Here is a 16,724-nt window from a genome sequence, read left to right on the forward strand (position 1 = left end):
TTGAGTAGAATTTAAAGAGTAAAACTCGTTAAAAAATTAAATAAAAATTCACTAAAAAATAATCTAAAAATTATTAAAAAAATCAATCTCAAGCGTACTATGCAATAAAGAAAAAAAAAAATGCTTTTAGACTAGTAACAATTTCATTGGATGGTAAAGTAAATATTTTATTGGAGGAATTTACTCTTGCATCATGCAAGGGTATGAAGTCTTTTAATTTATAAAAAGTAGCTATTCATTATATTTTATCAATTGTTGTGAATGGACACATTAAGCAATAAAAATAAATTTTTGAATCTTGAAAACAATACAGGTAGTTCTATAATTTTGATATAATTATATTAATTTATCTTTTAATAAGGCTAATTAAAACGATCAAAATTAATACAAATAGTGTGAAAAATATAAGGATAAAAAAGGAAGATACATTTCAGTGTAAAAAAAAGGACAACATTATTTTTTCATTTATATGACTAATGAATTATTGATAAAAAAGAGTTAATTGGTGTATGAATTAAAACCTTAAGGAATCATAATGTAATTATGCCAAAATTGTGTATTCTCTAAATCTTAAGAGGTCATTTTGTTTTATTTTGAGTTTTGAAATACACTTTCTGAGTTTTTTTTATTAATATTTTTGTGTCTTTGGTGAACATTTTAAATATTTTAATCATTTTTTAAAAAACTTTTTAGATGCACCTAACCTAAATACACTTAAAAAGTAAAATATTTATGATTTTAAAACAAAAATAAAATTCAAAAGATACAAAATACAAAAAAATAGTACATTTTTGTATTTCTTTTATATTTATTAATTGATTTTAGAATTTTTCACAAATATTTTACTTTTTAAAAGTATTTAGGTTAGGTGAATGATAATAAAAAATAAAAAATAAATTAGAATGTAATTTACTCTAAATAAAATTAATGTAAAAAAAATAATTATGATGTCATTGATTGTGTAATCATCTAGACCAAGGTTTATTTCTTTGTGAATGTCTCTACCACCAATATACATATCAACTTCTGAAATTTTCAAATAAAATTGATATAGAACAAGTAGCTAGAGAGTTCTTAAAACAATAACATCGACAAAAGTTAAACCGAGACTTGTTGATATATAGCCAGAGTAAAAATAGAATTTTGGCAAACCAACTTAGAATTGTCTCAAAATTGCTTCAAGGTCTTTTGAATTTGTGTTTTGTACCTTATGAAAACATTTCTTTTACTAATAATTTTATTTTGAAATTTTCATTTTTAGTGCCATTTGATTTGGCACATTTCTAATAAGTTTTTAATATCCAAATGTGGATTTAATTAATTAATTAATTAATTTTCATTATTATTTTTGTGTTTAGCAAGAAATTAACTTAGCTGCTTTGTATTCGAATTAGGATTATTGACAATTTATCCTATATTTGACAATTTATTATTAGAGATTTTTTTAATTTTATAAGAATTATTTTACTAATTTTTTTATTTCATTAGTATTTTACAACGTCTACTGAAATGATCTCTAATTATGTCATATTTTAAATAATATCATTAATTTTATCTAGTCGATTCTATTAAAATGCGAGGTACGTGTCACTTATTTTTTGAATTTTACAAATCAAATGGTATGTATACTTTTTTACGAGTCATGTCAGATAATCTAAAACTTCACTCTTGGAAGGCAAGGGTTGGGTCTAGGTTGATTGAGTCTAGGTTGATTGACTTCTAAACAAATCAACTAACATAATGCCATTGAAATTTAAACATTTTTAAGGGATCTTAAGCATTTTTCACTTTTTATTTATTAGATTATATCAATTAATAAAATCACTTAAAACACTGATTTAACCGATTATATACTAAGATCTAATAGTCCAAAACTGAAAAAACTATTTATTAGGTTTGTTTAGTTTTCTCACGAAATATTTCTTTCACAACGCTAATATAAAAAATTATATTAAATTAGTAATGTATCAAAACTAATTCAATATTTTTTTTTATGTATATACATTGACTCCTCCCCAATAAAATCTCTGATAGTATATTGAAATACCTAAGAAGGAAAAAGTACAATAATTGTTGGAAAAAAATTAGGAGCTCTAAATTAAGAGCTCTAATAGCTCTAATTGGTGTGTAGGTCTCATGTGATGTGATATTTTGATCTTAATTTTTTTTTTTTTTTGTTTTCCACATCATTAATACTCTTTTAGAACTCCCAAATTAGAGGAATGTATCATTTCTGTAATTGTTGTAGCCAATATGATTGAGGGAAATTCTAATATGCACACCCTTAAAATGAGTGTATCATATGTACCCTTAGTTATGCAATTTTCTTTTAGTTATGACATTATTTTAGTTGTGACTTATGAGATCTATAATTATATATCATGTTCTGTTTAGTTATGACAAATTTTATTTTATTTTATTTTAGAGTAAATTACATTTTAACCCCCTGTGGTTTGCCCAAAAACACAAAGCCTCCCTGTAGTTTCATTTGTAACACTTAAACCCCTAAACTTAATACCAAACTGTAATTTTGGACGAACGAAACAGAAGTAATAAAAAGCCATAAATGCCCTTAGATATTTTCTACTCAGTCATTTCATTTGTATTGTTTCATATCTTTCTCTCCATCTTCACTCTCACCATGAGCACCATATCACCACCACCTTTCAACACCAAACCCACCTCCTTCACCTATTTTCACAACCAAGGTTCATCACACTACCAACAAGCTCCACGACCACCATCACCGTGAACTCTGTCGTCACCGTTAGACCGTCACGACCACTATTGCCCAGCTCCGTCAAAACCAAGAACCACCATTCACAGAGTGCTACAGATGACGTAGAAAAAGAGGGAGGATGATGAAAAGGAAAGAAATAGATTTGGAGATATTTCTTTGGAATGTGTGAAGTTGATTTTTAGACAAATTTCGGCATGCCGAAACAACCCATTGCAAGAAGAAGTGAGAAAACGAGGTTGCGTAGGATGAAGTATAAAGCAAGGTGAAGAGATTGGTAAAAGAACGGGCAAAACAGTTAAGAACCAAGAAAATTATGGAGTTCGAAAGATGGGCCGAAGAAATGTCAGAAACGGGAAGAAAAAAAGTTATTTTTGGTCAATTTTCAGAGCTCCGAAAGCATGCAAAAAGAAGTGGAATGAGGCGTGTAAGGAGTGATACGAAAACTAGGCCGTGAGGTGAATCCAACGACTCAAAAATGAGGCAAAACGAAATTACAACGAAAGAGATATAAGGGCTGAAAGTGGTGTGTTTAAATCTGAATTTTTGATATTTTCGAGTCTGTTTGTGCATGCGGTTTGGAGAAGAGAAAGTGGGTTTTGTTGGCATGAATCCCATCAATGCAATTTCAAAAATCTAAATGTTACACCTATTAATTGTTTGACTCCATGGGTTGGGTTTGTTACTAATTTGAATTATAAGGAAAAAATTGGGTTTGGATAATTTTTAGAGAGAAATGGTGGTGATAAGAAATATAAGAAGAAGAAAAAGTGAGTTTGAACTATTCCTTTTCACTTTCTCTTTTTCTTCTTCTCCCCTCTCTTTAGCACTCACCACTGGTTTTTTTTTTTTTTCTTTTTATGAAAGAAGCCATGGTTGTCCTAGTTGAAGCAGCCACCTATATACAACACCTTGGACTAAAAAAATATGAAGTTGTGAGGTAAAAACTATTTCAAGTTCCAACCATTCTTTGCATTATAATTTGCAACTTTTATTGAACAATTCAAAAAAATAATTTCCTTTAATTCTAACTGGGTCCGATCCATTTGACAAATTTATTTGGAGATTTGCTTTTGAAGATGTGTATATATACATATATTAGATGTAGTGCTGCTAAATGGGAATGGTGTCACAGTGGGTATCGCCTTGGTTTGTTAGATGAAGTGAGTGATAAGGAAAGGAAAATGAGAAGGAGATGGATGGTGGCGTTGAATTTCAGGCTGGTTTTGCTGTTCGGTGAGGAAGAAATCTGGGCAATTTCAGAGGCCTCAATGTGTTTGTTGCACATTTGTATAATGAAAGGAGAGAGAAAGGGTGTTTTGGTCCAAGAATGTAACATTTTTGGCAGGGGAGAGTGTTGCTTACACTTTTATGTTCGTGAATCTCACGCTCTAGTTAAATGAATGGATCTGTCAAAAATTACAATTTGGTATTAAGTTTAGGGGTTTAAGTGTTACAAATGAAACTACAGGGAGGCTCCGTGTTTTTTGGACAAACCACAAAGGGTTAAAGTGTAATTTACCCTTTATTTTATTTTTAATTATGACTCAAAGAAGTATAAGTTACACTATTCTATTCTTTAGATATGAGGTACATATCGTACATATTCCTTCTCGGACAAGGGGTGGCTGCTGTATACCCCGCACAACAGCCACTGTTGTGCATCTAAATGGGTCTATTTTGGAGCTCATTTCGATAATCCAAACCGTTTACATTTTAGAATACATAAGTCGAATATACCTGTAAAAAATTAAGTTAATCAGATATCGTTTATCTTTTTATCCACTCATATTTGTATCTACAAAAATAAATAACAATTTGATTTAAAGTATTAAAATGAATACAAATGTGAGTGGATGAAAATGTAAATGATATCCGATTAACTTGATTTTTTGCAGGTATGTTTTACTTGATGTATTTTAAAATGCGAATGGTTCAAATTATCAAAATAGGTCCCAAAATGGCCTCATTTAAATGCACAACAGCGACTGTTGTGCACCCCGCATAGCAACCACCCCAAATCCATCCCTTCCCATGGGTTGAAATATTATCTGATTTTGATGTTGTTGTTTATGGATTTTATAGAGCAAGAGCCAAAGTCCAAATATGTGATGCTATTGTTTTGGTTATTTTTGAGTTTTTTCATTTTTATTGAAATTATTTCACATTTTAATTAATTTTTTAAAAACTTTTTAAATGCATGTAATTTAGATATACTTAAAAAATAAAATATATATGAATTATTCACAAATATTTTATTTTTTAAGTATATAAAAAAAAAGTAAAAAGAATCCAGTTATGTGACAAGAATGTAACTACAAAATGAGAGTAAGAGAGAAAAATTACATATTTTCTACCAATAAATACTGTCCTACAATAAATCAAATTATGACTGTACTAGGATAAAACAAAACCCTGATTGTGAACGATTAAGAAGAAGAATTAGGGTTTTGTATAAATTAAAATCTCAAAATTTTGTTTTCCACATTAACACAGTTTTTCTATTTACTCCTCTCTTTTTCTTTGATTTCTCTGTTGCCTTTTTTTATTTCAAAAGTTTTGTTTTCTTATCTCTTTATCCCAATTTTCGATGTTCGAACACACACACACACACATATATATAACATTATATAACTCTTACGTGCTTATCGCATAGGACAAAGTGTGTATTGGTAGAAAATAGGGATAATTTTCCTTTCTTATCATCATTTTGTAGTCATATTTTTGTTACATTATTGAATTCTGTTAAAAATTTAAACAATTGAGTAACAGAAAGAGAATATTGACACTTATATAGGGTTTAAAGTGAAATTTGATAAGGAAAAAAAAAATAGAAAGGATTGATTGTTACGATTTTATGTGTAGAGATCAAAGTGAAATTTAATAAAAAATGTAAGAATTGACTATTATGATTTTATATATGGAGACCAAAATAAAATTTAATGAAAAATCCAAGAGTGCAAAGTGATAATTTACCCAAAAATACGTGTGATTCAACATCATTACATGATAAAAATTAGGGCTGCTGCTAGGCTTCTTCTTCTTCAAAAAAAAAATGTCATATTCAATACGGAAATTAGACACTGGACTAATTTGTGATGATGATCCAAGGATTAATTTTTGGAGATTTTTTTAAAATTTCATTTTTAGTACTTATGTACCAATTGATTCAAGTTAATTTCTAGTTGGCAAGTTGCAAGTTGGGCTTTTTTGGCTATTTTAGCCATAAAAGACAAAATAGGCTATTTTAGCCATAACAAACAAAACATCACATCCAACCCATAATCATTACATTCTTCTCTCACAAAAAAACTCAAAAAAGCCAAAAAGTCAAAAAGCCATTCCCAAACCAAGCTTTTAAGCCCAGGCTAAAATAGCCAAAAAAGTCAAAAAGCCAAAAAGTCAACCCACTTCCCAAACGGAGGCTTAATCATGTAGTATCCAAAGGACTAAAAATCCCAATTTTAGATTTAGCACAAAGAATGAAAATTAAATCTATATTTTATGAGAAAAATCACTCTAGTTTGAATACTTATCACATTTGAATTAGAATCTATATATTAGGAGAAAATCATGAAAATTAATAAATAACCTATTTAAAATCTTAGCATTTATATATATATATATATATATGTACTAGCAGTGTACCCGTGCTATACATGGTAAAAAATATATATATTTATTTGGAATAAATTTATCTTGTAATTATTTTATTTTATTTTATTTTATTTTACGCCTTAGGTGACAATAATTATAATAAATTTATAGTTATTATTCAGAAAAAGGTTAATTATTATCTTCTTCTTTTTTTTCTCTTGAATTTTCGTGAAATATTTAAAGTTTTGATAGGATATTCAATTTGTTACAAAGGAATAAACAACCAGTATGATTATTATGAATTTTACCTGATATTTTTTAATATTTATCTGAATTCTGTTTGATTTGAGTTTGATCAATTTATTCAAGTAATTTCTTTTTGCCTAAAAATCAATAATAGTCCTCATTTATAATTCATTCTTATGTAGATTAAGTAGTTTTAAATATTTTCTTTTTGTATTTTTAATTGTGCTACATATATCTTATATTGACTTTTTTCCTACATATATTTTTTTCAATGCTTATATAATTAGATGATTTCATTTTCCTTTACTTTAAATTCAAAAAACAAAAAATTCAGCTTTCGTTTGGCAATGATTTTTTTAGTTGACTTCTTAATTTTTTTGATTTTTTTAACCTGAGACTTTTTTGTTCGTTTGGTATTCTTGATTGACTTTTTTAGCTTTTAGCTTTGGAATAGTAATTTTTTTTATTTTTTTTTGTGACTTTTGACTTTTTGTAATTTTTTAATTTTTTTTTAATTTTTTTGTAATTATTTAGCCTAACACCAAAATCAAACAACACCCAAAATCTTCAATTTCAAATATGAAATTTTATCCCATGATAAATTGTCAATGACAAAAAATGTAGCATACATATAACAATATAATATTTCGTGAGGCACACGGTAAGGTTATTGAAGCCATGTCATGTCAGAAAGACTTTTACATTGGGTTCACGCGGATTGTACCGAAATTTTGGCGGCGGCGAATGCAAATTGCAATTGCATTTGGGAAAAATGTTTGGACCACGTAAAAGAGTACTTTTATGATCTTCATTTATTGATGTATTAGTTATTAAAATATTTGATTTTTTTTTTTTAATTGTATTTGACAGTGATGTAAATAATTTAAAATATTTTAAAAATTATGAAAATTATTATTTTGTAAGAATCTTTATCATTACTATTACTTTTGGTAAAAAACTAGATCCGAGTCATGTACATTTGGAGGGGGACTCATTATCAATTATTAAAGCGAAAAAGAAATTAAAAACTCTAATTATTAGAGTTCTGTTTAGAGTGGTAAAATTAGAGATTATGGTCTTGTTTGATTTGTTTTTTAGAAAAATTTTTAGAAAAAATTTTCAACAAATAAATTTTTAAAAGTAATCAAACCAAAAAAAAAAAAAATATTTAAAAAATCTCAAAATTTTGTTTAGTTACCTACTTTCCAAAATCACTCACTCTCTCTCTTATACACATCAAATCAATCATTTTTTTTAAAACTTTCTCCTCAAAATAATTTTCCAAAACTATTTCTAAAAAGAGGCAAATTAAATAAGTTTTTATACATTTTATCTCAAAAATTACGCTACAAAAACAAACCAAACAAGGCTATCATTTTTGTTATTAGAGCATTCCAAAGTGATGGACATATATGTTATCATCATTTGGGCATATTCTCCAAGGTGTTGTGATATTGCAAAATTCTCAATTAATGGAAAATAAAAAGTTGTGTTTGGTCATGTTCTGTAAATATAATTTCATCCTTTCATTTATATTTCATGTTTGGATGGAGTTTTCAAAATATGATTCCACCACACATTTCAAAATGTAATTCTTCTTCACATTTAGCTACTCTATCTCTTTCGTGTTCTCTATTTTGAAAAGCAGAAGATTTTTAGATTTTGGATCTACTCGGTCATCTCCTAGATGTCCGACCGGTTGTCCAACCGATTGACCGGAATAGTGTAATTTTTTTTTTTTTTGCAATCGCTAATCGCCAATCACCAATCGCTACCTATTATTTGGGGGGGAGGGGAAATTTATATTTGTTTTTGATATTTTTTAAATATAAAAATTATTTTTTTGGGACCAAAATGACATTTTTTTTTAAAATCTAAATGATAAAAAGAGTTTGGTTATGAGTTTTGAATAGAATTTTCAATAGAATTTTGAGTTGTGTGTTTGGTTATGAGTTATAACTTTTGTGATTGGTTATGAGTTATAACTTTTGTGAATTAAGTTTTGAAAACTTTTTTCAAAACTCATAACCAAACAATTTTTCTTATTTCACATGTCACATCAAACATTCAAAACTCAATTCAATACTCAATTCAAAACTTTTTTCAAAATTCAAAACCAAACAAATTTTCTGCACTCAAATCATAATTCTAAAACTCACAAACTCAAAATACAATTTTATTCTCAAATCATATTTCTAAAACTCTACCCACCACTACCAAAGAATTTTACATGGATTTGCAATTTTAAAGTTTGATGTAAATATTCTTATCACTTAAAAAAAAATGACTATATGATTAATATTAAATAACTGATATGATTATTATAAATTTTGACTATATTTTGAATTTTCTTATGTATTTTGTTTGATTTGAGTTCAATTAACTGAGGTCATTTTTTTTTGGTATATATATTAAGAGTGGTGTTATATCTCTTAATTTTACGCTTCAATTCCACCCCCAATGATGTAACACACCCTCATGTGAAACGGTCTCACACTCTTCTCTCTCTCTGTTAATGCCCTATCCCCCATTTCATCACCGCTAATTACAGTTTTAATGAGATGACAAACAATACCAAATAATTAATTTTTTTCAAACTCTTCTTTCTCTTTTCAAAATTGTTTCTCACCTCATTAGAGGTGTAATTAGAGGTGATAAAATAAGAGATATAACAAAATTCCTCTTGATATTTTCTTTAATCTCCCTAATTTTAGAGAGCAAAATTAGGGGAATGAATCATTATTCATATATTAAAATAATACTCATCTTTAAACTCTATATTTTACATGAATAAGGAGTTCATTCCTATGTGTGAGAGACGTACTTTGAGAATTGACCTTAGGTCCCGTTTGGCAAGATCTAAACGGGATTTTTTTTGGTTATTTTAGCCACAAAAGATAAAATAAGTTATTTTAGCCATAAAAAACAAAATATCACATCCGACCCATAATCATTACATTCTTCTCTCACAAAAAAAAAATCAAAAAAGCCAAAAAGCCAAAAAGCCCTTCCCAAACCAAACTTTTTAGCCTGGGCTAAAATAGTCAAAAAAGTCAAAAAACCAAAAAGCCAACCTACTTCCCAAATGGAGGCTAAATCATTATAAATTTATCACCAAAAAAAAAAAAATGTATTGAAACAAATAAAATAATTAAAAACGAAAAAAAAATGTTTAAAACCGGAGAGAAAAGTTTGTGGAATGAAATTTTAATTTAAAATAAACTATTTCTTTTTTTCAATTCCATAATTGTGGTTAAAATTTGAAGGAGAGAACTTAAAACGAAAATATTTGATAATAATTAGTAGAACCTACTAATTTGTTTCTTTACATGGAAACCAAATTCAATTTAATCATTCTCATGATGTGAGAGACATACTTTGAGGGGTTGTTTGGGGTGTTCTAAATAAGTGTACTTTTTGTCTTTTTAGACTAAAAAGTTGAGGTTGAAAATATGAATGTTTGGGTTAACTTTTTGACTTTTTATGAAAAAATATGTATTAAAAAATTATATAAATTAATATGTAGAGAAAAATTAATATTGGGAGTTGTGCAGCCATAATTGTTGACTTTTAGTGAATAGTGATAACTTTTTAACTTTTTAAATAACTTTTTGACTTTTTTGAAACTTCCCAAACTTGGCCTGAGTATGAGCTAAATCACCATACATTTATTATAAATATATATATATATATATATATAAATTGAATTGAAACAAATAAAATAATTAAAAATGAAAAAAAATGTTTAAAATGGGAGAGAAAAGTTTGTGAGTAGAAATTTTAATTTAAAATTGTTATTGTCAATAAATAATTTCCTTTTTCAATTCCATAATTTTGGTTAAAATTTGAAAGAGAGAACTTAAAATGAAAATATTTGATAGTAATTAGAAGAATCTACTAATTTGTTTCTTTACATGGATACTAAATTTAATTTAATTTAACATGCAAATTATTTTTGGATCAATAATATTATGACACATCATTTTTAATGGTATAAAAAATTTAAAAATCTAAGAAAATTGGATGAAAAATTTAATTCTTAAAGACCAAACAATGTTTTACAATCTATACTATATATTACAGCAAAGTCACATTTTCATGAAACATGCTCTAAGTGCTTGGAAACCTTCAACTCAATTTTTTTATTTTTTTATTTTTATAGAATTTTAAAAACATCTATTGGCTATCATTATTCCATAAAATTTAAAATTAAGAAATATTTAATGCAATTTCAAAAGCATCGGTCAACACTAAAAAAACGGAAAAAAGAATCCACACTACCTCTCCTAAAATAAAAATATATACCTTTAGTTAAAAAAGACATAAATCTCATGCAATCATAACTCTTTATTTTTTGAAACGATTGTTCATCCACGATTTATTATCATCTCTGTTATGAGTTTACCATCATCTTTATCATCAGTTTACATTTCTCTTCTAAATATTTTTATATGGCAGGACCTTATTGCAAAATAATAGTAAATGAAGATCCTTGATTTAGTGAATTCCTCGCATTGAGAATAATCTTTCATATTCTATATATAGTGTTTTATATATACCATAAATGAAATATATCTAATAATTGATTTTTTCTCTCCAGAATATATGGTATAGTATAATATATATATATATATATATATATATATGTTACAATAAAATTTTATAAGGATAAAATAGTCCACACATAATACTTATACTATCAAAAAAAAATAAAATAAAAATGTCATATTAGAATATAAATTCAAATGTATGAGATCAATTAGTATAAAAGAACAACAACGATAGAAACCACTAATTTTGGAGTTTTAAAAAGATCACTAATGATATGACACTCAATAAAAAAAGAAAAAAATACAGCACCAAGGCTAAAACATCAAATCATTCATGGTGGGGCCCATTGCCACATCATTAGTGGTAGCACTAATTAGTGCTCTCACTCATTTTTCATAGAAGAATATGCTATGGACCAAATGGAATACAAGTTGATAAAAAGGGATTTTTCACTGAATCTCTCATTAATTTTTGTTTGTTGTAAGGACATGTGTAGAACTTGTTGGTTCGTAAGTGCAAACATGTGGTGTCAAGCAATGTTTAAAGAGCTGGACCAGGCCAATCGACACAACCGGTAGAACTGGTGACCAAACCTAATTCTGGTTTGGATGAGCACCAAAAACTGGACTAGACCAAAAACCGAGCTTGTTTGCAAGAATTGAAAAACCAGTGGTTCAATCGGTAAAACCAGCAAACCATCCTAGGTTTTCAATCAACTCGCCGGTTGAAAATTTTTGATTTTTCTTCTTTTCATTTTGATTTTGATATATATATACATATATCAAAATTTTGACTAAAAACTCTGACTTCAAGAGTCTCCTCTCATGAGGACGAGTCTTATTAGAAGTTTGAAGAGATTATGAAAGTCTATTTTCATTTATAGAAAAAGATTGTTCAAAGAGAACTTAAAAATTGTATGTGGGAGGATTCAATCAAAATTTGATATATATATATATATATATATATATATATTTATTTATAATTATATATTATTAATTATGATGTTACGGTTCGACTACTTCGATCCAATGGTTGAACTGGTGACCCGTCTACACAGTCTCTTTTTCGATTCACTTACTGGTTCGATTTTCAAAACATTGGTGTCAAGCACAATTTATGACAGTTTTAATCTTTTATGTGTATTTTTATGTTAAAATAACTTTTAAATGCTATAAATTTTTAATTATATAAGTTTGTTTTAATAAAATTGATGTTACTATATTTGAATTTTCGAGACCTTTAAAATAATATCTATATGGAATATGAATTTTTTTTATATAAAAAAAATCATATAGATTTATCTTTCCCATTTTGAGATTAAATTTTAGGCAAGGCAACTATAGATTTGCTATCATGCAAATTATGATTAAGCACAATAAAACGTGAACTTGGCTCATCTTGTAGATTGAATGACAAGATTCTTGTATCTTATGTTTTATAATTTATGTTTGAAAATTCAATTTCAAAACTAAAATAGTTTCTTCTTTTTTTTCTTTTTTTCTTTTTTTGTCGAAATAACAACCTGATACCACCTTCGTCAATTTCAAGTGCATAGTTCTGGAAAAAGAAAATTGTTGAATAGAAAATACATTTTTTTCAAAATGAACCACCGAGAGCAAAGTTCGGATTTGTTGAAATTTCAGTACAATTTATATATTTAATAATTACTGATATATTGATTGATATATATATATATATATATATTTTGTTGATATTAATCGATATATAACCATATTAGTGATTTCATATATATAATCTATATTCAAGGTCATTCTAGGAGTGCACATGGACCGAGCTAGATGGACTTGGGTCGAATACATACTACATAATAATACTCAAAGTCATTTCCTCAACCCTGCCCGAGATTAGGCCTACATTTTATTCTCAAATCTGTTCAAAAAGAAAATAAAAAATTCCAAATTTGCCCATATGTTCTTGATTATTTCACAGAAATACTTTTTCATATTTTAAAATAAAAAATTATAACTAATTTAACGATTTGGGTACTTGTACCTATTTAAGGCTAAAAGCATCCTCATCAAGCTTTTCAAAATCATTTTTTAGCTAAAAACTTCAAAAATCAACTCCATCAAACCCGCTTGCAGCTCATCAAAATTTACGATGGCTACATTAATTCGTTACAACAAGCGAAACACTGTTCATCGCTTCGTATGTGTTACCGGATGTCCGCCTGGAAGTTCGGCCGGTCAACCGGTCAACGATTTTTTTGTTGTTTTTTTTTAAGAATTGTTTGGCTGATAACTTATCAATTTAATAACAAAGGAAAGACTAACAAACACAATAAGAAAATAATATTTAATAAGAATAAGTTAGAATAAAGAGTTCGATATAGTAGGTGCTAAGGCTAAAATAATAAAATAGTTTTAATTTGACTAAAAATTTGAAGAGTTTGGTGTGAATGCTCTAATAGCTCTAATATTATAACCAAAGTTTTTACATAACTAGTAATACATAATACTTGCTTATAAAAATAGTAAAATTTAAAAATATAAGGCATAAACATAAATTTTATATCTATAAAAAAATATTTTATAACATAGTTTGTAGGAGGGTCGAGTTGGGTTTGAAATACTTTTACTAAATCCGACCCACATTATAATTTAGCTGAAAAAAATTTGCCTAACCTTAGCCTATGGACTTAAATTATAATCTAAATACTTGCTATTTTTATAGAAGTGCAAGTGAGTATGTATTTGGTGCAATTAAAAGTTGTGGCATGGGATGCAATTTTTACTTGCTCCAACTTCCACTTGCATGAGAGTGCAATTAGTTTAAATTATTCCCTTTAGCAATTTTTCCTAGTTCCACAATTTGTATAATTTTTACACTTGTTATATTATTAAAAATTTCATTTTAATAGTAATTACTATACAATATGATGACATTTATTATAAAAATTAGTTTGAAGAATATTTTGTAAAAAAATCATTAAATTTCTAAAATACTTGTATAGGTAGAATAATTTTTATTAAACTAGAAAATCGAGATATACGAATAAATTTTTTAATTTAGAACTGTGAAACTGAGTCAATTTTTACAGTTTGATTTTGGTTTGATTCCAAAAATGATATGATAAAAAATCCTATACCTTCATTTGTGGTGCTAAAGCTTCATTTTACTTGACAACTTGGTGTGCACGTAAAAAAGACCATGACACTGGGTTGCTAGTGTTGACGCAATGAACTAAGGGTGTGTTTGATTGGACGGACTGGAAAATGGGGGATTAGAATTTATCGGATTTGAGTCCTGGGACTGTGAATCTCCCGGACTATTTGGTCAGATTGGATATGTATCCTGTGTTTGTTTTTTCATGGGATTAGATGTCTGGATAGGACTATTTTCAGTGAATCTAACGTTTGGTTGGACGGACTGGATAGGATAAATGAACAAAAGACTATTTTACCCTTTTTCAATTGTTTACTAAGTAATAGCAATATTAAACATATCTTTAATATTTTAATTATTTTTAGTAAACATTAAACATACTAATGGTTAAATTTTGTTTAAAGATATTTAAACATACTAATATTGATAAAAAAATTTGACTGGTATAGATTATTTTTATTTAAAAAAATAAAAATTTATTGTTGAAATTAAACATACTAATGGTTAAATGTTTAAATTTTTATTTAAACAATTAACATTGAAATTATTTTGATGTACAGATTATATTTAAACAATTAACAATTAACAATTAACAATTAACAATTAAATAAATGTTGATGTACAGATTATGTTTAAACAATTAACAAATATTGATGTAATTAACAATTAACAAATGTAGATGTAATCAAATGTTGACGTATTAAAACATAATTTAATAGATGTTAAATAAATATACATGTTGATGTACAGATTGAAATAATTTAATAAACATGTTGATGTACAAATGTTTAAATAAAACATAATTTAAATAAATGAAATTATTTATTGTTGAAATTAAACATTTAATTGTTTAAATAAAACATCTATTAAATTTAAATAATGAAATTAAATAAAACATAAACAAAATTTTAAAATAAAACATCAATAAAATATCTATAAAAAATTATTTTAAAAAATTAAATAAATAAAACATTAATAAAAAGTTAAATAAAATTATTTTATTTTTAAATTGAGACATTTAAATTTTATTAAATTTTATTAAATATAATACATAATTAAATAGTAGAGGGTCAAAATTGTCATTTTCGCATCTAATCCAAACAGTGATTAGTCCCCCCAAAACAATCCCACCCCCCCAGGATAGGATAGTCCTCCATATGGGGGACATGGAGTCCGGCCGGACATGGAGTCCGCCGGACTAAAAAAAAATCAAACGACGGATAAGGAGGGAGGCCGGACATGGAGTCCAAACAGTGGATAGTCCCCCTCCTTATCCCCCCAATCAAACACACCCTAAAGGGCTTATTGCCCTGGGCCTTTGGCCTAAGAAAGGAATAACCAAATTGAAGCAGCCAACCCCCATTACCATAATATTACTCGTTTTAAGTGTACTCTTACAATTTTGTTCTTTTCATAGGAAAAAGTCTTATACTAATTTGAAAGAGTTAGTCAACTTATATAGTGGAGTACGATTTCTTCACGGAGCGATATGAGATAGACACCCATTGGATTCCAACATAGATTCCCAGTTGACTGGTTTCTTGGGAAGGGAGTTCCCACAGACAGCGCCAAACGAAACAGTCAACCCTCTATCATCACAATATTGTCTGCTTTGGACATACCCTCATGGCTTTGTTCTTCTCTAAGGAAAAAACCTTGTGCTAATAGGGAGTTGGCTGCTTCATAAATGATACAAACTGACTTTTCAATTATTCTTTTTTCATGACCTACATTGTGTGTAAGAGTCCTCTGCGTCATGTGCCTTCTTATATTGATAGTACTAGCTTTATTACGAATGTACGTGCACAAAATTATCCTTCTCGTATGATCCTATTGATCAAGTCTGTGCTCCTCTAAACGTCGTCGCTTTACTTTCTAAAAACACAAACGTGAGCTAGTCAGCGGGTGTGTGCCAAAAACCCCTCCGATGCCTAAGTCAGTCAATAAATAATAGACAAAAAGCTCTGTGTATTTAGGAGTAAAAATTGCAATACTTGTCTATAGGTTCTGTCTGGCACAATCCTAGTAGGACTCTTATTCCTCAATGCAGAGTCCTCCTAGAAATCATACTCCTGAAAGATAATGCTTATCCCTCAACACCTTCTTCACTGTTTTAACCAAGTGAAATGGTTTTACTACGGTTATATGATTACACAACCGAGCTAACACCGCTATACTCGAGCGGTAGTCTCAACCGTGCTTTACCTAGCTCAGTCCTACCTTGCTCTTACAATTCAGCTCTCGGTTATCGCTCAACTATACCTTAGACCAGAGTATATAGACCGAGCTATGTGTAGCCGCGCATTTCGACTGAGATAATTGTCACCACAATTAGACCGAGCTAACAAAACTAGATCCAATTTGTGAAGTCCTTTTTACTAAGGCCCATGAATCGGTCCACTGCAATAACTGGGCCTAGCTCGGCTCTAAGGCCTCATTTGGGAATCTTCTATTTTAGCCAAAAAGT

Source organism: Camellia sinensis, chromosome 9, assembly GCF_055761805.1.
Source record: "Camellia sinensis isolate YWXY chromosome 9, ASM5576180v1, whole genome shotgun sequence".
NCBI lineage: Eukaryota > Viridiplantae > Streptophyta > Magnoliopsida > Ericales > Theaceae > Camellia > Camellia sinensis.